The sequence below is a fragment of the Prionailurus viverrinus genome, chromosome C1 (genome assembly GCF_022837055.1).
Source record: "Prionailurus viverrinus isolate Anna chromosome C1, UM_Priviv_1.0, whole genome shotgun sequence".
NCBI classification, from domain to species: Eukaryota; Metazoa; Chordata; class Mammalia; order Carnivora; family Felidae; genus Prionailurus; species Prionailurus viverrinus.
The window spans coordinates 46,621,469-46,649,413 of record NC_062568.1 but is presented as its reverse complement, the minus strand read 5'-3'; the positions used below and the strand labels follow the sequence as shown (position 1 = coordinate 46,649,413).

Here is a 27,945-nt window from a genome sequence, read left to right as displayed (position 1 = left end):
CCTCACCCACTCGCATGCATGCACATGCACACGCTCTCCCTCTTCTCTAAATAAATAAATAAACTTTAAAAATAAAGCAGGAAAATGTTTTTTATTGAACTAATATTTCTGATTTCTTTAGCTGATACTGAAACTGAACATATTTAGAACTATTCAGAATAAGTTCTAGATGTGTCTTCTGTGCGCTCATAAAGTGTTTTTTTTATAGTAACAGTAAACACAGATTAGGCATATATTTCTATATTTGTCACTGGTATAAAACATAATTTCACTCAGAAAATTATGAAAACTCAGAAAATTATTTCACTTCATAAAAGTTTAACTGAATAAAACAGCTTAGAAAATTTTGCTTGAAAGTTTACAATCAAATTTATTTCATTCAGTAATAAAATGAAACCTGCATTTGGTTGCTGGACATTTAGCTCTGACCCTCAGTTTTTCATTATGCTCTATATTGGGCCTCTCTACTTGGGCCAAATGGTTTTATCCGAGCGGAGCTTCTTTTAGATATGAGTCAGGGCAACCTGGAAAATAGCCCTTTAAACTCACCAGGCTTTAGTCTCTCACCTAAAAGAATCTAAAGATTGTCAGTCTAAGGCTACCTGGCAGCTGCAGGAAAGCATCAGGAACCCAGGCTACTTTCGGCTCCCTGTTCCACTATTCCTGTGTGTGGTCTTTATCCTCAGGGTCTATGATCCTCACCTGAGTCACGGTCCTTTGGCCTTCCAGGTGGTAGGAAAGGCATGCTCCCTCTCTTTGAGACTTTCCAAAACTCCTACACAGTGACACAGCACTTCTTGCATTTCACTGCCAACAACTTATTACTTAAATGAACCTAGTTTCAGAGTGGAGAAGAGAAGATAGTTTGTGTCTGCTTGTATGGTTGCTCTGGTATAAAATTAAGGTTCAACAATTGAGATGGAGTAAGAATGGATGATGGAGCAGGCAGCTAACAATCTCCTCCCATGTTTGTATGCCCATTGTCATTTGAATAAATTGGATTTCCATTTCTATATCTTGGTTCAGGAAACTGTCCTTTCCTAAAAATTCTAATTCCCTTTGCATACTACTCTTTTTGAAGTTTTAGCCTTTCTTCAATGGCCAACTTAGTTTCTATTGATTCTTGTTTTCTCCAACTGCCCCAGACCTCATTCAAAAGTCAGATAATATTTTATTTTAAATCTATACCACCTATTTGGAACTCACAGTGTGTTCAGTCTCATTATTAATTAATCCTTAATTATTAATTAATGAGAAATACTCATTTCTGTGTATCTGCCTGTATGTGCTGTATTCCCAACCATGTCTAAGCTTCATGAGATCAGAGACTGTGCCCATTATTTCTTGGCATCTCTGGATCTTAGAAGACACAAGATTATATATGTGTTATTCCATGAGAGATTTGAGGTAGCACAAAACATTCAAAAGGGTTATAAAATGTCAATAAAACTCTGGAGCACAGAAAGTATAAACTGAAATGGGAAGCCACACATAAAGAGGAAAGAAGTACAAAGTATAAAATAGGAAAATACAGATTGTAAGAATATATTTTTAAATTTCTAAATATTGAGCTACATGTTTGACTCTAAGATAACGGATTTGAGATACATATGCTATTCCTGGTAACCTAAGTGAAAAAGGAGATATGGCCAATTGTAAATTACTGTTGAAAGAGGGAAGAATTTTCAGTAGAAGCAAATCTATTTCCTACCACTAAATGCTTTACAGTGCAGGACTAAGAAATATATTAGAGAATGTCCCTAGTAGCATTTGCATGTCAAATGGACTTATGAGGCTGTTTCTTATAGCACCCATCAATAAAGGGCATGATACCAAACACAATAGTGAATGTCATTTCATAGAGGGTCAAGATTCAGTAGTCATTTTCTTATTGTTTTCAAGTAGGGTAAGAAAAAAATAATAATCAGAGCAATAACATAATTGGAGCAATGCATATACTTCGAACAGTCATTAATACCTAATATTCTTTTAACCTGACTTCTGAGTTAGGCTAGATGGTGGAGAGTTTAAGGGTGTAGATAGCTATGTATTTGACACGTGACATCATATAGGGAGATGGCACAAGATAAAGCACACAGGCTCTGCCACTTATTTACTGTAGAATACCGGGTAAGTTACTTAAGTTATCTTTGCTTTGATTCATCTATAAAATGAGAATAATAATAGTACCTATTTCGTTGACTTTATGTGACCATTATAGCAGTAATACTAATAAGGTTCTTGGAACCTTACTTACTTAGAAACTTACTGCTATAAAACTGGTTGCTCATTCATTTTACATAGATAGTAATGTTGAAATACATAAAAATTGAGATTGTGGACTGGTGTTTTTATTTCAATAGAGGCCCACAGATCATTCAATTCTTCCTGATTACAAACAGAATGGCAAGAGCTATTAACATTGATGAAACTTTTACTTTGTAATTCACAATTTTAGAATCATGTTTTTCATATGTTTTCTTTTAAAATTTGGGTCACTGAGGTCTTATCAAGTGGGAGAGAATGGAAAATGCAAATGCAAATATTTTCAATATAATTCAACAGATCAAATCAAAGAAGAGATAGTGTGACAAGACAAAAGCTTAAGAAAATGGCAAATAGTCATCTATGAACTTTGACATCTTGGAGACTCATTTAACCTCTTAGTATTTCTATTTCTTTATCTAAAGTGAATGTGGAATTGTGAAGGCAAATGTCATGAGTTATAAGAAGGATAATATCTCTCTATGTCATTGTTAAAATGAAGATCCTGGTAAAACACAAGAACTGCTTATTAGTGAATCAAAGGTAATATACAGAGATACTTTCCTGTTATGTTACAGTGAAAGAATGTGCTAAACGCTGAGTTATACAACAAATTTATATTTAAAAACAATAATATTTAAAATGTATATAAAATAATCATACAACTTCACTCATGTGAGGACTTTAAGACACAGAACAGATGAACATAAGGGAAGGGAAGCAAAAATAATATAAAAACAGGGAGGAGGACAAAACATAAGAGACTCTTATATGTGAAGAACAGACAGAGGGTTACTGGAGGGGCTGTGGGAGGGGGGATGGGCTAAATGGGTAAAGAGCATTAAGGAATCCACTCCTGAAATCATTGTTGCACTATGTGCTAACTAACTTGGATGTAAATTTAAAAATAAATTAATTTAGAAAGTAAATTATATAAGGTTAGTTCATTTTAAAAAATGAATAAAATATATATAATATATGTTTAAATATATAATATATTTTAAATACTATCAGCATAAAAATTACTTTAAATTTCAGTAAAATTGATGTCTGAGAGTAACAACAAAACCTGAACAATTTTCAGGTCTCTAATGTAGTAGCAACTTATTGGGAAGGGAATCAGGATCCATTATGCCAGCAGAATTCTAAATATACCACCTAGCAACAACTCAACCCTATCTCATTATCCAGAAAAGGTCCTTTTTAAAATTGACCTTTTTCTGTGTTAACTTCCTAAGAAAAGCTAATTGTCATCTTTGTAAGACCTCATGATAGTCCACAGATCATCATTTCTCTTATATGTAAGGTATCATCTGGCTCCTATTGGAAAGATAATTTCAGAATGTTTCATAAGCTTCTAAAAAGCAGAGACCGTGGTTTTTATCTCTCTATAGATTTAGGAACTGATGCTGTGCCTGACATTCGACAACTATTCAGTAATTCTTTATTATTGAGAGAGTGGAAGTCAGCAAGATGTCTTTCCAGGAGTATATTTTATGAGATGGAGGAAATGGGAAGAGTGAGTGTTCCCTAAAGAGGAGTGGTGGAGAGATTCATACAATAATGCCTCCTTTTCTCTCAGCCAAGGAGAATGCTTCAGGAAGGTAACTGAAAGTATCTGGTAAGGGAGAAAGGCAAGAGTAGAAAGTTGTTTAAACCTCTATTTGTTTAAACAGCCAGCCTTCTCTTCAGAATTGAGAGTTACCTTAAGGCGTAAGGCAAGATATCAGTCCTGCACCTACTAAGAAATTGTTTGTTTCATTATAAAACCTATTGCTAAACATTTATATAGTCTATATGGTGTTTTAGAAGTGAATAACAAACAATCTCATATGCCACCACTGGAGGAGATAACTACATCCAATCTTCACTCTGAAAAGTGATAATTAAAAAAAAAGAATTAAGTAACTTGCCTTTTTGGAGGAAGCCTAATTCATCACCATTTTTAAATTCCCAATGAAATACTAATTTATTCATATATCAAATAATGTTAAAACCACTTGGGGTAAGGATGGTAGGGAGCAGGCTTTGCCCCACATGTTATTCCATAGTTTGCTTGGGAATTATGTAATATCTTTTACAGCACAGACATTTGTGCTTTCTGAGCAAACTCTTGGAAGGACAACCTGCCTTATGTGCCTTTTGGGAACTAATATAAAGTCAACACTGATGAAATATTCCTGCCAAAAACATTTCATCTTATATACTTAAAATTTACTAACAGGATAGATTTTTTTTAATTTATATCCAAATTAGTTAGCATATACTGCAACAATGATTTCAGGAATAGATTCCTTAATTCCCCTTACCCATTTAGCCCATCCCTTCTCCCACAGTAACCCTCTGTTTGTTCTCCATATTTAAGATTCTCTTATGTTTTGTCCCCCTCCCTGTTTTTATATTATTTTTGCTTCCCTTCCCTTATGTTCATCCAGTCTGTGTCTTAAAGTCCTCATATGAGTGAAGTCATATGACATTTGTCTTTCTCTGACTGACTAATTTCACTTAGCATAATACCCTCTAGTTCCATCCACATGGTTGCAAATGGCAAGCTTTCATTCTTTTTGATTGCCGAGTAATACTCCATTGTATATATATACCACATCTTCTTTATCCATTCATCCATCAATAGACATTTGGGCTCTTTCCAAACTTCAGCTATTGTTGATAGTGCTGCCATAAACATTGGGGTGCATGTGCCCCTTCAAAACATCATACCTGTATCCCTTGGATAAATGCCTAGTAGTGCAATTGCTGGGTCATAGGTAATTCTATTTTCAGTTTTTTGAGGAACCTCCATACTTGTTTCCAGAGTGGCTGCACCAGCTTGCATTCCCTACAACAATGCAAAAGAGATCCTCTTTCTCCACATCCTCACCAACATCTGTTGTTGCCTGAGTTGTTAAGGTTAGCCATTCTGACAGGTATAATGTGGTATTTCATTGTGGTTTTGATTTATATTTCCCTGATGATAAGTGATGTTGAGCATTTTTTCCTGTGTCGGTTGGCCATCTGGATGTCTTCCTTGGAGAAGTATCTATTCATGTCTTTTGCCCATTTCTTCACTGGATGATTTGTTTTTTTGGGTGTTGAGTTTGATCAGTTCTTTATAGATTTTAGATACTAACCCTTTATCTGATATGTCATTTGCAAATATCTTCTCCCATTCCATCAATTGCCTTTTACTTTTGCTGATTGTTTCCTTCACTGTGCAGAAGCTTTTTATTTTGATGAGGTCCCAGTAGTTCATTTTTGCTTTTGTTTCCCTTGCCTCCAGAGATGTGCTGAGTAAGAAGTTGCTGTGGGCAAGATCAAAGAGGTTTTTGCCTGATTTCTCCTCGAGGATTTTGATGGCTTCCTGTCTTACATTGAGTTTTGTAAGAGTTTTACATCCATTTTGAGTTTATTTATGTGTATGGTGTAAGAAAGTGGTCCAGGTTCATTCTTCTGCATGTCACTGTCCAGTTTTCCCAGCACCACTTGCTGAAGAGATATTCCATTGGATATTCTTTCCTGCTTTGTCAAAGATTAGTTGGCCATATGTTTGTGGGTCCATTTCTGGGTTCTCTATTCTGTTCCATTGATCTGAGTGTCTGTTTTTGTGCCAACTAACAGGATAGATCTTAAATTAAACTTTTTCATCTCTCTCTCTCTCTCTCTCTCTCTCTCTCTCTCTCACACACACACACACACACACACACACACACACACACACATACATGCAATGGTAACTATGTAGAAGTGATTCATGTTATCTACCTTGGTTATTATAATGATCTTTCCACAGTGTATACATGTATCAAAACATGAAATCCTACACCTTAAATATAATTTTATATGTCAAAGATATCTCGATAAAGTTATTTTTAGAAATCTCATCTGAATTGCATCAAGGCTTTAAACCTAACTTCTATCTTTACAGAAATAGAGGACATAGAAGAACAAACTGAATTGTACCATAAGGAAATCTTTTTTTCTTTCAAATCCAGAATGTATGCTATTCCTCAAAACAGTGTTTTCTGTTAAAAAGCCAGTGTTATGGGGTAAAACAAACATGGGAGATTGTGAGTAAACTAGAATAGATTCTAAGGAGACATAACAACTAAATGTAATTCAAGAACATTAAATAGATCCTGCTTTGAAAAAAATCACCTATTAAAGACATTTTGGAGACAGCTTGAGATATTTGTCTATGAATAAATAATATATGACAGTAGGGAATAGTTATTAATTTTCTTAGTTATTATAATGGTATTGTAATTATGTAGAAGTTTGTTCTGATTTTTAATCCATGCTAGAATACTTAGTAAGTGTGATAATTTCTGCAATTTATTTTAAATGCTTTTTATTTTTTATTTTACTTTTTTGGAGAGAGAGAAAGACAGAGAGAAAGAGAGAGGCAGGCAGGGGAGGGGCAGAGGGAGAGGGAGAGAGAATCCTAAGCAGGCTCCACGCTCAGTGTGGATCCCGATGTGGGGCTCGATTTCATGATCATGAGATCACGACCTCAGCCAAAATCAAGAGTCAGATGCTTAACTGACTGAGCCACCCAGGCACCCCTGCAATTTATTTTAAATGGTTCAGTAAAAACATATTTTATATAATATATAAATTCTAACAATACATAAATCAAATAGATTAAAAAACATGTATGCAAATATACATGCACAGTGCTATTATAGTGAGTGAAAGATATATATACACCTATAATATATGTACTGAAGTGCTTAAGAACACTTCTTACAAGATGATTCAAAAGCCTTCTTGTAAGAAAGGTTTATCACAGTATTATTTAAGTGAGTGGAACACATTCCCATTTTTTAATACTTATACAATGTGTTTACACACATACAGACAGACACACACATATTACATGTATCAAATATGGCAAAATGTTAACTTTGTTGAATCTTGGCTAAACGCATACAGGTGTCTAGCTATTTCACCTTTTCTGTATATTTGAAAGCTTATGTACATAAAAGGATTTTTATAAATTAACGATAAAACAAGCCAGAGAAAAGTAGTAACCCAGTGAAATTAAACACCATTACTGTTGTTATTCATAACTCTTTGTTGATCACCTACTAGAACTAGAAACCACACTAGTTGCTATTCATACATTATTCATTTTTTAAAAATTGTGGTAAAATACTTTTTAAGAAGCATTTTCTTAATTATGGTAAAATACACATGACATAAAATTTACTATCTTAACCATTTTTATGCATACAATTAAATGGCATTTAGAACATTCACATTTTTGTGCAACCATTACCACCATCCATCTACAGAATTCTTTTCATTTTGCACAACTGAAACTCTATACCCATTAAACAATAACTTCTCATTTTCCCCTCCTCCCAGCCCCTGACAACCACCATTCTAATTTTGGTCTCTATGAATTTGACTACTCTAGGTACCTCATACAGTGTTTGCTTTTTTGTGACCAACTTATTTCACTTAGCAAAATATCTTCAAAATTCATCCATGTCAAAATTTCCTTCCTTTTTAAGGCTGAATAACATTCCATTGCATGTATGTGTGTGTGTGTGTGTGTGTGTGTGTGTGTGTATGGTATATATAGTGTATAATGTATCAAATTTTATTTATCCATTCATACATTGATGGATACTTATATTATTTTCACCTTTTGGCTATTATGAATAATACTACTATGAACATGGGTATACAAATTATCTCTTTAAGATCCTGCTTTCACCTCTTTTGGATATATACCCAGAGTGTAATTGCTGAATTACATGGTACTTCTAGTTTACATTTTTTAAGGAACTACCATACTTTTTTCATAGCAGATGCACCATTTTACATTTCCACAAACAGTACAGAGGGTTCCAATTTTTCCATATTCTTACCAACATCTCTTATTTTCTGAGTTTTTTTTCATACTATCCATCTTAATGAGTATGAGATGGTATCAGTAGTTTTGTGGTTTTGATTCACATTTCTGTAGTGATTTGTGATGCTGAGCATCACAAATTTCATGTGTCTATTGGCAATTTGTACGTCTTCTTTGAAGAAATGCTTATTCAGGTACTTTGCTCATTTTTAATTGAGTTATTTGTTTTATTGTTGTTGAGTTGTCAGAGTTCTTTATATATTCTAGATATTAACCCTGTATTGGGTGTATGATTTGCAAACATTTTAGCCAATCCATGGGTTGCTTTTTCACATTATTGACTGTGCCATTTAATGCACAGAAGTTTTTAATTTTGGTAAAGTGTAATTTATCTATTTTCTCCACTTTTGCAACCTGATTTGTTTTTCATATCGCTCTGAGAGATTGATATTATAGCCACATTTTATACATGAATAAATTAAAGCTTGGGAGAAACAGTTAACGTGGACAGTTCCACCAACTACTACAAGGTGAGGCTGAGTTTCAAATTCAGTTCTGTGTGGCATCTTTCTACTAAACTATTCTGTAGTACTGGCTTCAATATTTATACTGTTACAAAATTAAGAATTAATTAGAATAAACTTTCTGTGCCATCCTGAATGTGCAGATTTGTCAGTTCTACAAACATGGAGTTTGATTGAATTAAGAGAAATTCTTCCCCAGATGGCAGAGCTTGGACAGCCAAATGTCTCATATATTATCTTCTTTGACATATGAAGTACTTAGAAAAAGATAGTCACACAAGACTTATGACAGATTGTCATTTTTTGGAATGAAAAAGACAAGAGTTGAAGGGGTCAGATATTACTAAACGAATTGTCTGAATGTGATAGCAGGTCCATTGTGTGAGATATTCTCAAAAATTACACTCAACAATCTATAGAATTGCTAAAGAGAGTTGGATGTATACCTTCAAAGTAGATAAGAGTGAGGAATAATTTAGTTAAAATAAAAACTATCTTTGCATAGAGACCATAAAGGAAAATTTTTCCCTGTTTTCTGAACCATGAGCCTTAGTCTAGAAGGAGCCCAAGGCCATAAACTAACCCAAATCGTGTGTCCCACACAACAAAGCATAACCTGGATCTATTATCTTCTAAACTCCTTTCTATTTTTTGGAAGGGAAGAGGAAGCAAGTTTAAGGATCCTCCTTAATACCCTACATATCTGTCAAGCTTACCATCTGAGTTTCTTAAGAATTTTGTTCTGATTATAGGAGATAATGAAAACATTGCAATGAAGACTTAAAAGCTTCCAATATATCAGAAAGGCAATATTGTCTAATTTCAAAAAGGAACATCTACATTTAAAGGTTTAAATGACTAAGGTTTGGGCAATGAAATCTGGCAACATCGATTTTAAAATATACAGGTACTTTGACCAGAAGACTCACTTTTCATAAGCTTATTGTTTAACAGCCAAGAGGCCAGGGTGATTGGCAACAACCCTAATGCTCATCAATAGGGGAATGCTTGAATCGGTGCATTTAGACAATGGGAAATTATACTGCTAGTTTAAAAATAAATTAGATCTTTATGTATGAAATTGAAGAAATGAAATTTCTGTTCAATGAAAATAGCAAGTTATAGAAATGTATATATTTTGACCCTACTGTGAGCTCAGAAAGGAAGGGTAAACAGTGGAATGTTAACATGGATTACTTTAGGACTGGAGGAAGAGTTGAAGGAGATATGATCCATGTTTTTAGATCTCATATTGCCATCTTGTTGCAGCAACTAAGTACTACTTTGTAACTTTGCATATAGTAAAGAAAAGAATGTAAAATTCTGCTCTGGCCTCAAAAATACAATTCCTAAAATCAAATTCTAAGCAATGGAGTTATTCCACTTTCTTTTTCCTAAAAGGCACTTTGTTTCCTAATCACATATAAGGGGAAAAAAATGTTGTTACTTTGAGTGATATAAATAACCCAAAAACAGTTTTGCAAGATCATGAACATTTAATTCTAACTTGGTTGAGTATGAGAGGGAAACAGTGAGCCTAACATATCCTAAAATAAATATCCTACCATGGATTTAAGAAATGCTTTTTGTTGGCCATTTGTGTTGGAAGGCAGAGATGCTTAATGGAGCATCAACTCTGCAGTCAGACTGCCTATATTCAAATCCTATCCGCCACTCACTTGCTGTGCAGGCACATAATGAATCTTCAGTAAATGAGTTAGGCACTCTCCTGTAGGATTCAGTCCCTGCTCTCCAATAGCCCATAGTGAAGCCCAAACTTCTAAAAATTAACAAGTGAATAAGCTACTGAAGATTCCTTCTGCAAAGGATCACAAATATTTTTAATTGTCCCTCAAGTGACATGGTCTGTGGGAGCTTGGAGATCAGTCAAGGACTATCAGTGTGTATAGTCACTTACAATGTCATTGTTGGCATAAGTCTGAAAGGAGAGCAAATCTGAGAAGAGAAAGATGACTTTTTTCTCTCATACCTGGAAATAAGCATACGGTATATTCAGAAAGTTGAAATGAGAGACTTCCTGGGAAGATAACAGAGTAGGAGGATCCTAAGCTCACCTCGTCTCACAGATAAAACAACTAGATAACACCCGTAGCAGTGTAAATAACCCAGAACATGACCCAAAGACAGGCAGAACAGACTCTCCACAGCTAAATGTAGAGAAGAGCCACATCAAAGAGGGTAGGAAGGGTAAAGACGTGGTGTAGAACAAAACTGACCCACAGAATTGTCCATAGTTAGGAAGAAGGTGGTTGGTGCAGAGAGGGGAGAGGAGTAGGCCCCCAAACCAAGCATGAGGAAGATGAATCCACATAACATTTGGCTTTTAAAACCAGAAAGGCTTAACTCCACTAGTTCTTATAATCAGTGGGACTTAACACTTGAAACTTTAAAAATCAGCAGACTCAGCTCTGGGAGAGCCAGAAGGGTGAGAGAAAATTAAGTCCCTGCCCTTAAAGAGACAGCACAACAAAGAGCCCCACTGAGATACAGTATAGAGTCAGCAGTATGAAAAATACCTAGGGTACACGGGAAGGGGACTTATTTACTAATCTCAGTGCATGTGCTGGAGGGGCAAGGTTCTTTGGGAAATTTCTCCAAGAACAAAAGAGCTGGTGAGTGTCATTTTCCATCCCTGCTCCCCAACCTAGATACGTGTACCCCTGTAGAAACCAACACAGTACCAGCACTCTCTACCTAGCTTGCTAACAGTGTGCCCACCCTCATATTTTTCTATGGCCCTGCCCCCTCCAACCCAGCAGATCTCACCCAGAGTTTTCTCAGGCAGCTATAGGCCCCCTCCTGCAGCAGACCAGGGTGGACATTGGTGGCACCGCATACCTCACCCCCATGTTCTCCTGTGGACCTGGCCCCACCTTTGATATCCCTTGGCTGAAATTCATCCAAAACAGTGCCATAAACCTGGCAGTGTGCAAGCAGCCCCAAGAGGCCAGCAGTGCTCCAAAGTGACTCCTGCCCCAGGAAAAGAGGAAGATAACCACACATACCCATCTGATTGTAGCCCTAACAGTGGGCCAGGGCAGATATCTGTTCTGACTGCAGGCCTTACCCACCAATGAAAACTTCTCAGGGGACAACACGGGGAAATTGCTTTGTAGTTAGTGCTACTATCTATGGCAATGACTGGTCTGACCCAACTCAAGCACCAGACTGGCCCACTCACAGCACAAGGACCAAAACCTGCCCACAACAAACAAAAAGAGCCATTGCAGACAACCACATTGAAGGGAAAAGCATCTGAGCCACAAAAGTAGAGCACATACAACACACATAGAAAACATTAATGAAGCACCAGGTTTTGGTGAATAGGGAACATTGCACTGCAGGGCACTACAGGACCTCTTCTTCATAAGGCCAGTACTTTTAAGAGCAAGAGACATAGCTAACTTTCCTAACACATAGAAACAGACACAGCGAGTTAGAGAAAATGAGGAGACAGAGGAATATGTCCCAAATGAAATAACAAGACAAAAATCACAGCAAAAAAGCTAAATGAAATAGATGAGCTATAGGCCTGGGACAGAATTTAAAGTAATGGTCATAAAGATCCTCACTGGACTTGAGAAAAAAAGTGGAAGATCTCAGTGAGACCCTCAACAAAGAATTAACATAAAAAAAATTAAACAGAGATGAAGAACTCAATAACTGAGATTAATAATATACCAGAGGAAATAAATAGTAGACTAGAGTAAGTAGAATAATGGATTAGCAAACTGGGAGATAAAATAATGGAAAGTAATCAAGCTGAATAGGAAAGAGAAAAAAATAATAATAAATGAAAATAGATTAAAAGAATTCAGCAACACCATCAAACATAATAACATTTGCATTATAGGGATCCCAGAAGCACAAGAAAGAAAAATGGGCAGAACATTTATTTAAAAAATAATAGCTGAAAATTTCCTGAATCTGGGGAAGGAAATAGAAATTCAGATCCAGAAGGCACAGAGAGCACCCAACAAAATCAACCCAAGGAGGTCCACACCAAGACTCATAGAATTAAAATGGCAAAAAGTAATGATAAAGATAAAACTTAGAAAGCAGCAAGAGAAAATAGCTCCATACAAGAGAAACCCAGTAAAGCTATTAGATGATTATTTTAGCAGAAACCAGAAGGGACTGGTATGATATATTCAAAGTGCTGAAAGAAAAAAAAATCTGCAAGCAAGAATCTTCTTTCCAGCAATGCTATCATTCAGAGTAAATGGGGAGATAAAAAGTTTCCCAGACAAACAAAAGTTACCAAAATTCATGACCATTAAACCAGCCCTACAAGAAATGTTAAAACGGACTCTTTGAAATATCAACAATAGCCAAATTATGGAAAGTGCATAAATGTCCATCAACTGATGAATGGACCACATCTTCTTTATCCATTGTATGTATGTATATATATATATATATATATATATAAATATATATATATAATATTCCATTGTGTGTGTGTGTATACACACACACACACACACACACACACACACACACACACACACTGGAATATTACTTGGCAATCAAAAAGAATGAAAGCTTGCCATTTGCAAAAACATGGATGGAACTAAAGTGTATTCTGCTAAGCAAAATAAGTCAGTCAGAGAAAGACAAATGTATGATTTCACTTAAATGTGGAATTTAAGAAACAAAACACATGAACATAGGGGAAGAGAAGGAAAAAGAAGGTAAAAAGAGAGAGGGCAGCAAACCCTAAGACACTCTTAAATACAGAGAACAAACTGAGAGTTGTTGGAGGGGTATTAGGTAGGGAGATGGGCTAAATGGATGATGGCATTAGGAGGACACTTGGGATGAGCACTGGGCATTATATGTAAGTGATGAATCACTAAATCCTATTTCTGGAATCATTATCACACTATATGCTAACTAACTTGGATTTAAATAAAGTTTTAAAAAAATAAATAAAAGACAAGTAGCAAAAAAAAAGGGGGGGTGGGGGTGAGGCAGGGACTCTGAGTGGAAAGGACAGACCATAAGTGGGAGTAAGAAAAGTAAGAAGCACAAAAGCAGTAAAATTAAGTATATCTATTAAAAATCAGTCAAGGGATTCACAAAATAAAAAGATGTAAAGTATTGGGAAGAGAGGAGTAAAGAATGGATACAAACTTTAGCCGTCACAAACTTAATATAGACTGTTACATGCACAAGATGTTATATATAAACCAATGATGACCACAAATGAAAAAACCAGTAGTAGAGATGCAAAAAATAAACAAAAGGAATCCAAGTATATTGCTAATGAAAGCCAGCAAACTGCAAGAGAGCAAGAGAAGCAAGAAACAGAGAAGAACTCAAATTCAACAAGACAAGTAACAAAATGGCAATAAGTATGTGCCTATCAATAATTACTTTGAATGTAAATGGACTAAATGCTTCAATAAAAAAACATAGGATGACAGAATGGATTAAAAAGCAAGATCCATTTATATACTGCCTGCAAAAGACTCATTTCAGACCTAAAGACACATGCAGATTCAAAGTGAAGGGATGGAAAAACATGTATCATGCAAATAGAAGTGAAAAGAAAGCCAGGATAGATCAATACTTATATTGGATAAAATAGACTTTAAAACAAGAGACAAAGGATGACACTATATAATCATAAAGGGAACAATCCAGCAAGAAGATATAGCAACGGTATATATTTATGCACTTAACCCGGAAACACCCAAATGTATAACGCATGTATGAAGACATAACAGAAGTAATCAATAGTGATACAATAATAGTAGGGGACTTGAACACTTTGTTTACATCAATGGAAACATCATCCAAAAAGAATGGAAAGATCATCCAAAAAGAATGACACACTGGGTCATATGTATGTAACACATATACTCAGAACATTCCATCTTAAAACAGCAGAATACACATTCTTTCCCAGGGCATATGGAACATTCTCCAGAATAGATTGTATGTTAGCCACAAAACAAGTTTAAACAAATTAAAAAAGATTGAACTCATACCATACATCTTTTCTGACCACAATGTTATGAAACTAGAAATCAAACACAAGAAAAAATATGGAAAGAGCATAAATACTTTGGAAGTTAAATAACATGCTACTAAGCAATGAATAGGTCAGCCAAGAAATCAAAGAGGAAATAAAAAATACATGGAGACAAATGAAAATGAAAACATAATAGTCCAAAATCTTTGGGATCTTGTTCTAAGAGGGAAGCTTATAGCAATACAGGTCTATTTCAAGAACCAAGAAAAAAATCTCAAATAAACAACCTAACATAAAGGAGCTATAGAGGAACAAATAAAACCCAAAAACAGTAGAAGGAAGGAAATAAGAACGACTAGAACAGAAACAAGTGAAATAGAAACTAAAAAAACCATAGGACAGATCAATGAAACCATAAGCTAATTATTTGAAAAGATCAACAACATTAATAAACCTCTAGCCAGACTCATAAAACACACACATACACACACACACACACACACACACACACACACACACAGGAGGGGAGAGGACTCAAAATCAGAAATGAAAGAGGAGAAAGAGTAACTAACAACACAGAAATACAAAGGATTATAAGAGAATATTATAAATAATTATATGCCAACAAATTGGACAACCTAGAAGAAATGAATAAATTCCTAGAAACATAACCTCCCAAAATTGAATCAGGAAGACAGAAAATTTGAGGAGATTAATTACCAACAATAAAATTGAATCAGTAATCAAAAACTCCCAACAAGAAAAAGTCCAGGACCAGACAGCTTCACAGGCATTCAACAAACATTTACAGAGTTAATACCTATTCTTCTCAAATGATAGAAGAGGAAAAAAACTTCCAAATTCATTCTATGAGACCAGCATTACCCTGATACAAAAACCAACTAAAGACACCTCAAAAAAAGAGAACTACAGGCCAATGTCTCTGATGAAAATAGATGCAAAAAATCCTCAACAAAATATTAGCAAACCAAATCCAACAATACATTAAAAAAATCATTCACAATCTAGTGGAAGATATTAATTGGATGCAAGAGTGGTTCACATCTGCAAATCAATCAACATGATACATCACATCAACAAGAGAAAGGTTAAAAATATGTGATCATTTCAATAGATGCAGAAAAAGTTTTTGACAAAGTACAACATCCATTCTTGATTTAAAAAAAAACCCTCAATAAAATAGGTTTAGTGGGAACATACCTGAACATAATAAAGGCCATATATGAAAACCTACAGCTCACATCATACTCAATGGTGAAAAACTGAGAGCTTTTCCCCTAAGGTTAGGAACAAGACAAGGATGTCCACTCTCACCACTTTTATTCAACATGGTACTGGAAGTTCTAGCCAGAGCAATCAGACAAGAAAATTTAATTAATTAATTAATTAATTAATTAATTAATTAATAAGCATCCACATTGGTAAGGTAGAAGGAAAATTTTCACTATTTTCAGATGGCATGATATTAAATATAGAAAACCTCAAGACTCCACCAAAAACTACTAGAACTTATAAATGAATTCGTAGGGTCCCAGGATACAAAATCAATATACAGAAATCCGTTGCATTTTTATGCACTAATAATGAAGTAGTAGAAAGAGAAATTAAGAAAACAATCCCACCCATAATTGCATTAAAAATAATAAAATACCTAGGGGCTCCTGGGTGCTCAGCCAGTTGAGCATCCAACTTCGGCTCAGGTCATGATCTCATAGTTTGTGAGTTCGAGCCCCGTGTCAGGCTCTGTGCTGACCACTCAGCTTGGAGCCTGCTTCAGATTCCATGTCTCCCTCTCTCTCTGCCCCTCCCCCACTTGCGCCCTGTCTCTCTCTCTCTCTTTCAAAATTAAATTAAAACATTAAAAAACTAAAAATAAAGATAATTTAAAATAATAAAATACCTAGTAATAAACTTACCCAAGGAGGTGAAAGACCCATCCTCTGAAAACTATGAAAGACACTCCATGCTCATGGATTGGAAGAACAAATATTGTTGAAATGTCCACACTACTCAAAGCAATCTACAGATTTAATGCAATCTCTATCAAAATACCAATAGCATTTTTCACAGAACTAGAACAAATCATCCTAAATTTTGTATGGAACCACAAAAGCTAAATAGCTAAAGCAAACATGAAAAAGAACAAAATGGAAGTATCACAATCCTGGCTTTCAAGATATACTATAAAGGGGCACCTGGGTGGCTAGTTGGTTAAGTGTCTGACTGGCTCAGGTTATGATCTTACAGTTCACGGGGTTCAAGCCCCACAATAGGCTCTGTGCTGACACCTCAGAGCCTGGAGCCTGATTCAGATTCTGTGTCTCCCTCTCTTGCTGCCCTTCCCACCGCTCGTGCTTTGTCTTAATCTCTCTCATAAATAAATAAATATTTTTAAAAAATTTTAAGATATACTACAAAGCTGAAATAATCAGCTGGTATGATACCAGCACAAAAATAGACATGTAGATCAATAGAAGAGAATAGAGAGCCCAGAAATTAAACCCATGATTATATGATCAATTAATCATCAACAGAGCAGGAAAGACTATGCAATGGGAAAAAAATTCTCCTCAACAAATGGTGTTGGGAAAACTGGACAGCTACATACAAAACAATGTAACTGGAACACTTTCTTATACCATACACAAAATAAACTCAAAATGGATTAAGGACCTAAATGTAAGGCCTGAAACCATAACACTCTGAGAACAGAGCACAGGCAGTAATTTCTGTGACATTAGCCATAGGAATATTTTTCTAGATATGTCTCCCAAGACAAAGGAAACAAAAGCAAAATTAAACTATTGAGACTACATCAAAATAAAAAGCTTCTGCACAGCAAAGGAAACAAAAAACTAAAATACAACCTACTGAATGGGAAAAGATATTTTCAAATGACATGTCAGATAAAGGGTTAGTATCCAAAATATATAAAGAACTTAAATAATTCAACACCCAAAAAATAAATAATCCAATTTAAAAAATGGCAAAAAACATGACCAGATATTTCTCCAAAGATGACTTCCAGATGGCCAACAGACACATGAAAAGATGCTCAAAATCACTCCTCATCAGGGAAATGCAAATCAAAACCACCATGAGATACCACCTGACATCTATCAGAATGGCTAACATCAAAAGCACAAGTGTTGTTGAGGATTTGGAGAAAAATGAACCCTCATGCTCTGTTGGTAAGAAAGCAAACTGGTGCAGCCACTGTGGAAAACAGTAGGGAAGTTCCCAAAAAATTAAAAATAGAATTATCATGATTCAGTTATTGCACTACTGGGTACTTACTGAAAGAATATGAAAACACTAATTTTAAAGGATATATGCACCCATACGTTTATAGCAGCATTATTTACAGTAACCAAGTATGGAAGCAATCCAAATGTCCATTGATAGATGAATGGATAAAGAAGTGGTATATATTCAAAGGAATATTACTCAGCTATAAAACAATGAAATTTTGCCATTTGCAGCAACATGAATGGATCTAGAGGGTATAAAGCTAAGTGAAATGTCAGTCAGAGAAAGACAAATATGATATGATTTCACTCATATGTGGAATATAAAAAAAAATGAAGAAAGAAAGAGTCAAACCAAAAAACAGACTCTTAACTATAGAGAACAAACTGGTGGTAACTGGGGGGTAAGTGGAAAAGATAGAGGATTAAGAGTACACTTCTCAGGATGAGCCCTGAGTAATATATAGAATCGTTGAATTACTATATCGTATACCTGAAACCAATATAACACTGTAATATTAACTCTACTGGAATTAAGATAAAATTTTTTTAAGTTGGAGTTTTTAATTACTTTCATATAAATTTTTATAGCAAACCAATATAAACTAGAATGATTTGAATTTTAAAAAGATGACTTTGGGCATTGATTCCATGAGAAAAGCAAGTAGTAAGAAAATGTTTGTCTGGTAAAAACCTTTTTATTCCTACTGATGCCATCAGCACTTTATTTCATTAATGGCTCACCATAAGCACTACGATTTTATTAAATGCAGATAAATATCCAGACCCTATTTGTAATCCACTTAGGTTAATGGCATTTGCAAAACAAACTGTAACTACTCCCTTAATTGCTAACAATAAATAAACATATTAACCATTTGAAATTCCTAAATTTACCTCTTCCATGACAATTCACCATATTCCAAAGAATCCCTTACGGGTTGAATTGTATGATCCAAGAAGGTATATTGACAGCCTAACCTCCGATACCTCAAAATATGGCCTTATTTAGAAATAGAGTCATAGCACATGTAATTGATTGAGTTAAAATGAGGTCATATTTGAGTATGATCAACCCTTAATCCAATATGTCTGGTGTCTTTACACCAGAGACACAGATACAGGAAGAACACCATGTGATGACAGAGGCAAAGACTGGAGTTATGCAGCTGCCACAAGCCAAGGAACACCAGAGATTCCCAGCTGACCACCAGAAGCTAGGAAGAGGCAGGAAAGGATTATCCTATAGACTTTAGAGGGAGAATGGCCCTGATGATACCTTAATTTTGGACTTCCAGCCTCCAGAACTGTTGCATGATGAATTTCTGGTGTTTAACACCCCAGTTTGTTACTTGTTACAGCAAATCTAGGAAACAGATACATATTGCACCTTCATTACAGATGTAATCCTTTACCAGGCCAGCTGTAGTGAATTGCAGTGTATCTAAAATGCTTAGGATACTCTAATTTTAAACTTGATATAAAATCTTTTTTTTATTAATGACATAAAAATATTAATGAACTCTTTGCTATTACCAAGTCAAAATAAGATCCGTCATTCATAGGCTATTGAATTCTAGCCTCAAGAGCCATATTAGTTTTCTAGGGCTGCCATGATAAAATATCACAGAGTGGTTGGATGGCTTAAACAGCAGAATTTATTTTCTCACAGTTCTGGGGACAAGAAATCTGAGATCAAGGTGTTGATGGGGATGGTTTCTTCTGAGGTTTGGTTGGTTCCTCCTTAGCTTGTAGATGGCCATCTTCTCCCAGTGTCTTCATAGGGTCTTCCCTGTTTTAAACCTAAAGAGAGGAACACAACAACCTTTTAACTTCAGTAGAGGGATAAGACATGGATATGGGGGTGATAGGCATTGTATTTCAGCCCTAACTCTCATATAAATCCCATTTAGTCCTTAATATCTGGTGAAAATCACCTTGAAAGTAATGGTATCTTCCAAGAAATCTTATCAAGCTGCATATCCTGATGAAAACCAGATTCACATCAACATGGCCCATAGGACATCTCATTTTAAAATTAATGGTGTGTTATGTTTATGAAATGTATTTTAAGAGTCTCTTCCCTCTTTGGTTACTTTTCATTCTTCAATGTTCATATTCTTAGTGGTTTTCCATTAAAATTTGCCTTTAGAACTTGGGCATATTCATGAGTCAAATCACAGAATTAACTTAGAAACTATGTAAGTTTGAGCATTTTTTATGCCCTAATTCAAAAAGCAATTCAGAATTCCAAATTAACTGACAGTACACAACTTTCTTTAAGGCAACATCAATCCATTTTCTTTATCTTACAACTTTTGATTTCCACCCACATGACTTTGTTTTTCTCATGATGAAATAACACAAGGTTAACAAGGAGGGCAACATCTGTGCTGATTATTCAGAGTAGCACAATATTTCTCATCTTTGTACATTTGTTGGAAGCAGAAATAATTTCCCTCTTCGTTTCCATAGATACAGTACATCTGATTATTAATCAGAATGATAGACCATAAATTATGAAGCCAGTTGAATATCATCTGTCTTTATTTAATATTCCAAACATTTTCTTATTTACTAATTGGTTCCATTTTTTTATGACATATATGATTTTAAAAGCTGGTTTGGTATAAATTTAGATTCATTTCAGATGTACATATAAAAACAGTGGTCTTAAGATGCTTGGCAATAGATAAAATATGATCAAAGAAAGATGTAATACAGATCATATGAAATAATGTATCCCTTGTTTTAGGGAGACAGGTCAGAAAGACAATGTTTTCTCTAACCCTGTATTAGAATTGCTTCAGGTTCTGTCTCCACCATATTTCTCCTATAAATTATGGGCTATTTATTTCCAGTTTTCCTCCTCAGCATATAACCTAGAATGTTCAAAGACAATATATTTTTTAAAACTTCACAATTGAGTGATAAATATTTTATGGACAGTAGAAAGTTAAAGCAACACAAAAGAGCAGTAACTAGAAGGAATAAGAAGATAATAGTAGGGGCTCCTGGGTGGCTCAGTTGGTCAAGTATCCAACTCTTGATGTCAGCTCAGGTCATAATCTCTCGGTTCATGAGAGTGAGCCCTGCGTTGGGCTCTGTGATGACAGCGAGTGGAACCTGCTTGGGATTCTTTCTCTCCCTCTTTCTCTCTCTGCCCTTCCTCTGCTCTCTTTCTATCATTATCATCATCGTCATCATCATCATCATAGTAAATATATTGGACAGCACATCTAAGCTTGAACCTTTTAAACTCCTCTATTCAGGCACCACAGGAAGCACCATTAACACAGGAAGATTGACTCCCATTGCTCTCATTGACCTTGATTGTGAACCAATTGTACCACACTTTGAACTGCTTCCAAACATCCCAGTTATTTACATTTGCTACCCATTTTTTTCTACTACTTTCCCCTGAGGACACTTGTGTTATAATAAGCACAGTGTTATTTATAGCAGAGTTCCTCAGTCTTGACACTATTTACACTTTGGACCACATAACACTTCGCTATGGGGCACTGAACCTGTGCACTGTACGATTTTTAGCAGCATCTCTGGCCTCTACCCACTAGATGCCATAGCACTACCTCTCCCAAATCTTGTTAATCAAAATGTGTCTAGACCTTACCAAATATTCACTGGTAGGCAAGGTCAATCAATCACCCACATTTGAAAAACACTGGTTTACAATGACATTTGTTAATTTATGCATTGATCCCTTCAAATAAATGTCTATTCAGATGCATGCTTTGTGTCAAGTACTGGACTACAACAATAAGAAAGATGTAGTGTTTGCCCTTCCTATCCTGACGTCTAGTTATAAGTGTGAACAAGGAAACTGTCAATTACAACTTAATATATAAAATATTATCACAGAGGTAAGAACAAAGTACTACTGTAGCATAATGAAAAGGTACTTATAAGGTAAGTACTTCTAACCAAGTATGGGAGGGGGGAGGGAGTCCAGCTTTTCACAGAGGAGGAGACACTTAACCTGACACCAAAAAGATGAGTGGGAATTAGTTCAGTGAAAAATTAAAAAAGGACAGAGTGTTCCAGACAAAGAGAACAATTGAGTGAAAGCCTGTAGGTGAGCAGATCAACATTACTGAGGCACTAAGAACTGTAAGCAAGGACCAAGTCACATGAGGTGATATGTTTCATATTAAGGAGTTTTGACCTTTTTCTAATGATAGTGGTGAGCTATGATCTTGCTTTTCATGATAGTCACTCTGGTTGGCTAACTTTCGTAACTTCAGATAAATGTCCTTCCAGTGTAAGTCAGTCTTGAGTACCTGTATGCCAGCCCAAAACATCCCCAAATTCTCTACTCTTTTAACAGCAACAAAACACAAAACATCAATCTTCCTTCCTAGTCTATCATTTAAAAATGTAAAATTATCTCTGTAATTAAAACTGAAGCTATCCTAAATTTTTCACTATTACACAAATAACTCTAAATTCTAAAGATATTCCATGTGGTTGTTACCAAAGTATGAAGTTGTCTGTGTACTAATTAAACTAGAGCTCAAAAAAAGGAAAAGTTCTTTAAGAAGATAACAAAAGTGCATAGTTAGCTTGCCATTTACATACAAAACTAAGAAAAAAGCAAATCAATGGCATGTCAAGTTTGGACAAAGCCTGCTGACTTCCCCTTCTCCAAGCCTTGAGGTGTTATATCTTATTAGATTTCTCTAGAATTCAATTGGAAACTTCTGAATTATAAAGACTTTTTAAAATAAAGTGTCTAATATATATATTACATAAGCAATAGATTTGGTTCTTTGTGTGAATTAAAAACATTAGGGGCATCATGGGGCTCCTGGGTGGCTCAGTCAGTTAAGCGTTCGACTGGCTCAGGTCATGATCTCTTCAGTCAGGGTTCGAGCCACACCCATGTCAGGCTCTGTGCTGACAGCTCAGAGCCTGGCATTTGTTTCAGATTCTGTGTCTCCCTCTCTCTCTGCCCCTTCCCTGTTCTCCCTCTCTCTCTCTCTCAAAAATAAATAGACATTTAAAAAATAAAACATTAATAAAAACATTAGGGGCACTTGGGTGGCTTATTTGGTTGAGGATCTGACTCTTGGCTGCAGCTCAGATCATGATCTCATGGTTCATGGGACCGAGCTCCACATTGGGCTCTACACTGAGAGCATGGGGCCTGATTGGGATTCTCTCTCCCTCTCTCTCTCTGCTCCTCCCCTGCTGGTGCATGCTCTCTCCCTCTCTCAAAATAAGAAAATAAACATTTTTTAAAATAATAACTTTAAAACATTAAATAGGCAGGTGATGTTAGTTCAATATACCACAGAACTAAAGAAGACATTTAGCATGAGAAAACAACTTGATGTGACTTTGAGTAATATCTGAGTCACATACAAGAAAGTCAAATGAATGCTCAACATATTGGGAGAATTTCTTTTTTAACCAAGCAGTGACTGTATTTTAACAGAATGTGTTTTTGATAGAATCAATTTGGAGTTTGAAGGACGAAAAATGGCAGGGTTGCTTTGCTGTTTAGTATTCTTACTCAAAGCAAAGCTTTGTAGAATATGTCTGTTAGCAAGTAAATACGTTTGAATTCATTTCCTCCTCATCATCTGTTCACTACAGCATGAAACAGAGGAAAGAAAGCTCTGGGGAAAATACAACAAGAATGAGCTTTCCCTCCAGTTCTGTAAGGAGCCATCTTTACATCTAGAAAAGTGGGTCAGCGACCTCTACCTTTGAATCTTAGCACACACTTCAAAGCAATTCTTGTCGATTGACTTTCTCTCACAGGTAAAAGAAGTTCCTGGAGTTTTAATTTCCCCTAAATTCTTTCTCTTGCATTTTTAATTATAAATGTTTACAAAGCCTTCAAGTTCTGGAAGCCTGACCTTCCCTAAAACTCCTACTTTTGTCTAAGTTTTCTTTTAAAAATTAAATTTAAATTTCACAGCAGGGCCCTTAAAAATCAGCATATTATCTGCCATCTAGGTTTAGAAAGGAGCTCATCCTTTGTATGTGGCTATATCTAAATGTCCAGTTAAGATTATAAAACCTATGAGGGGAAGATTGGAACTTAATTCTCTGTTCCTAATTATTTAAATTTTCAATGGTATTCAATAAAAGTTAAGTTAAAGTTTAAAATTGTAAAGTTAAATTATCTTTTGCCACAATTAGATTGTTATCATTTCTTTAATTTAGCAACATTAGATCTGATTTTTAAAAAGAGAAAAATGAAGAAGAAAGGATATAAGAGAGAGAGAGAAGAAAAAAAGAAAGGAAGAATGGAAGGGAGGGAGGAAAAGAAGGAAGGAGGGGGACATGAAGAAGGGAGAGAAAAGGGGGAGTAATACAGTTTATGTTGTAATTCATAGGTGCTACAGTGTGACAGTCTCCATTGAGATTTAGAGTCAATGAATAATGCATGAATGCGGAGATTACTGGCCAAAAGGACAAAATTTAATCTGAGTGAATATAATAATATCCTTAAAGAAAGCAAGTTTCCATCATGAATTAGTGGAGGTTATGGAAAATCAGAAGTGTTCTGTAATGAAAGTCTTAAAAATGAAAATTGAAATAGCAAAAGCTGGGGGTGCCCCACCAAGCTTCATCCAAGGAAGGAAACATCCTAACCAATTACACTTAGGGTACTTCAATCCCATGAAAAATGCTCTCCCGTTAAGGGAGATGGATATATCAGACTAAAGAAATTTGTATCTAAATCTCACTGCTCTGATTCTGTTTCCAAATGAATGTGCCTATAGGTCAATACTCTGATCATGCCAATACTTCTGAATATTGTTGCATTAATAATTATATGCTATATATCAACCTCATGAATCCATTTAATGGCAATTCATCACATCAGTGGTTAGCACATCCACTGTCAGAGTTAACTATACACGATTTAGGATTACATACTTATCAAGATAATAAATGCCATCTGTGAGTCTCCTTGGCCAATTATCAGCCTGTCTTTCTTAAGTGGACACCTTGACTGTTGTATTAGCTATTTGCTCTCTCCATTTGAAATTTCTACAACTAAACACTCACCCATTTCTTCTGAATATTAAATCATCTGTTCAAACCATAAATACAAATAATATGTGTTCTTTCTGAATGTAGAAATAAGTGTATATAAGTATCAATGTATTCATTCATCCTTTATTTTTTTATATGAAATGTATTGTCAAATTGGTTTCCATACAACACCCAGTGCTCCTCCCAACAGGTACCCTCCTCAATGCCCATCACCCACTTTCCACTCCCTCCCACCCCCTATCAACCCTCAATTTATTCGCAGTTTCCAAGATCTCCTATGGTGTGGCTGCCTCCCTCTCTTTTTTTTTCCTCCCCCTCCCCCATGTTCTTCTGTTAAGTTTCTCAGGATCCACATCAGAGTGAAAATATATGGCATCTGTCTTTCTCTGTATGACTTATTTCACTTAGCATAACACTCTCTAGTTCCATCCATGTTGCTACAAAAAGCCATATTTCATTTTTTCTCATTGCCACGTAGTATTCCATCGTATATATAAACCACAATTTCTTTATCCGTTCATCAGTTTCGTTCATCCTTTAAACATAGCTACCTTTTTGTGCTAGGTTCTTTGGTAAGTCCTGGGAATGTGCCATTCCCACTTTGAAATAGTTCACAACCTAGCAGAAGAGACAGAAATGTGCATAAATGTGATGTGGTATGAAAACACTACAATGGTGGTTTGTAGAGGTGAAATTGAAACACAAGTGGAGACCCAAGAGACTTTACCAAATATTCTGTTACATTTTCTATCTCATGTACCAATGAATTGCAGATCTTGTACTTATAAATTCTCTGACTTATGAGTAATTAGCCCAGATATTTCATAGGCAAAGATTTTCACTAAAATTTAGGGAAATCTTTGTTCTGGGGGTAAAATTTATGTTTAAAAAATTGACAATAGCATGTGTGTCCCCCCCCCCCGCATTCTCACATATATTTGCATCCACCAATTTGTTTTGGAAATGACTTGCCTACTAGCGAAAGAACTCATCCATGTTCACAACAGGAACTCAGACATACTTCTAATATAATCCTCAGGAAAGCAAGCACTATGTCTGTTTTGTTTACCATTGCGTCTCTAGGAACTATAACAATGCCTGGTGCATATAAGATGCTCAGTGTAACGTACTGAATGTATGCACAAATATTTAAGCATGTAAAAAGCATCACAAGATCCTGTAGTAGCCAGTGCCACAGAAGATTGAAGCTATCCCTTGTCCTTTGGGAACTAATCTAAGTAAAATTAGTTATGCACAACAATTAGGCTATTTTCATCAATATAAATAGTAGGTAAAAACTATATAGGTCTTTGCTCTGAAGATCTCTCAATCCATCAAGTGTTTTATTACAGCGAGAGTAAGTCTCAGACTGAATTCTGCAACACATCCAAACATACATTAGCAAGTAGGCACAAAAATAGTTAAGTTCTAGTTCTCTGACCTCATAGGAACTCCAACTAGCACCTCCCATGAAAGGTTTACTGGAAGGAATTGCAGCAATATTTTAGTAGCAGATGTCAACTAAATTTCTAGTTAGAAGCAGAAGACAGACTCCTCAGTTAATAGCTACACATAGAAATAAATAGAACCCTAGACCTAGGGCACCACTCTAAAGAGTGTGGGCTACAGTTTCTAACATTGACATTACCAATATTTTGGGCCAATAATTCTTTGTTGGGGAGGGGGACAGGGCTAAGGGGTGGGAGATTTCTGCGCATTGTAGCATTTTCAGCAACATCCCTAGCATCTACCCACTAGATATCAGTAGCAACCCCTTTCCCAGTTGAAAAATCATAAATGTTGACATTGTCAAATTGCAAAGTCACTCCCTAATGGAGAACCCCTGGTCTAGGCTGCTTGGTTCACTGGATACTCTGTTTCTTTTTATGCAATGTTTCTAACCAACCCATGTATCTTGAACATTCTCATTTCACCAGTAAGAACTCATTTCAACATTCCGTGTGTTATAATAAGGACACCTACTAGTACTGATCAAGATCTAGATAGTGAGAGTCCTGGTAGCAGGTGCCTCCGGAGAATGTTCTCCTGATTGGATTCTTTCAAATGCTAACTAACTGCTTGAGTGTGTGCCTGATTAGAGTATTTCAAATGCTAACTAACCATGCCTTTGACTTCAAATAAAATTAACACTTGGTATCTAATTTAGACCCCAGATTGGTAGTACTTACAGGCACTTTGCAGAGGCAACCACTGGAAAACATAAAGACTGAACTCTCAGGGAAAAAGTAATAAAACTGAGAGCAATAGTGCAAACATATTGAACAACACAAATACACATGCTGTAATTCTGTTGGGAGAACAGCTAAGATGTGGCATGCTTTACATCTTCTAGCTCTGAGTCCTGCCCAATTAAAATGATTTTGTTGATGCACAAACATATTCATTATAGCAGGTTTTCAGTTCAAAGAATGAAGTATGGGTAAAATTTTTGCAAGAATATAGAGTAAATGGATAATGAGATTTGAATAGTGGGCGATGTCTGTATATAGGATGCCTTTCTTTACACCTGAGGGCTGATCAGTATCTTCCCATTATCAGGTTCAATGAGTCAAAATTGAGAGGCATTATAGTTTTATATTATTTCAATTTTGGTTTTTGTTATAAGTAGGGCCTGAGTAAAACGATGATTATGCTGACAAAAGTCAGCTAGTCTTTTGTGTACAAAATACAGGCAAAAATAGAATAGGCCAAGCCAAGTGAATCCAATTAAATAATCACAGCCCAATGGAGGTGTTTTTGATAAAGTATGCCCCTTGCCAAGGCAGCAGAGATTTTACGCTTGACCCATTGAGAAAGAGAATGAGGGAATCAGAAAATGAGTCAGAGAAGGTAAAGAGGGCAATTGATACATTTGTCAAGGCACACACACCTTTCATACACACTATTCTCCATCTCTGGACAATGTGCCTATACCTGCTGATCCACCCAGGGAAGAACTAAAAGCATTAACAATCTAGGTAACCCAGAGGTCTT

The 27,945-nt window shown here is 35.6% G+C and overlaps 1 pseudogene; it reads right to left on the bottom strand.

The window, feature by feature from the left end:
- LOC125171603 (transforming acidic coiled-coil-containing protein 3-like) overlaps nucleotides 1–27,945 on the bottom strand; it is a 143,027-nt pseudogene that overhangs the window by 36,957 nt on the left and 78,125 nt on the right.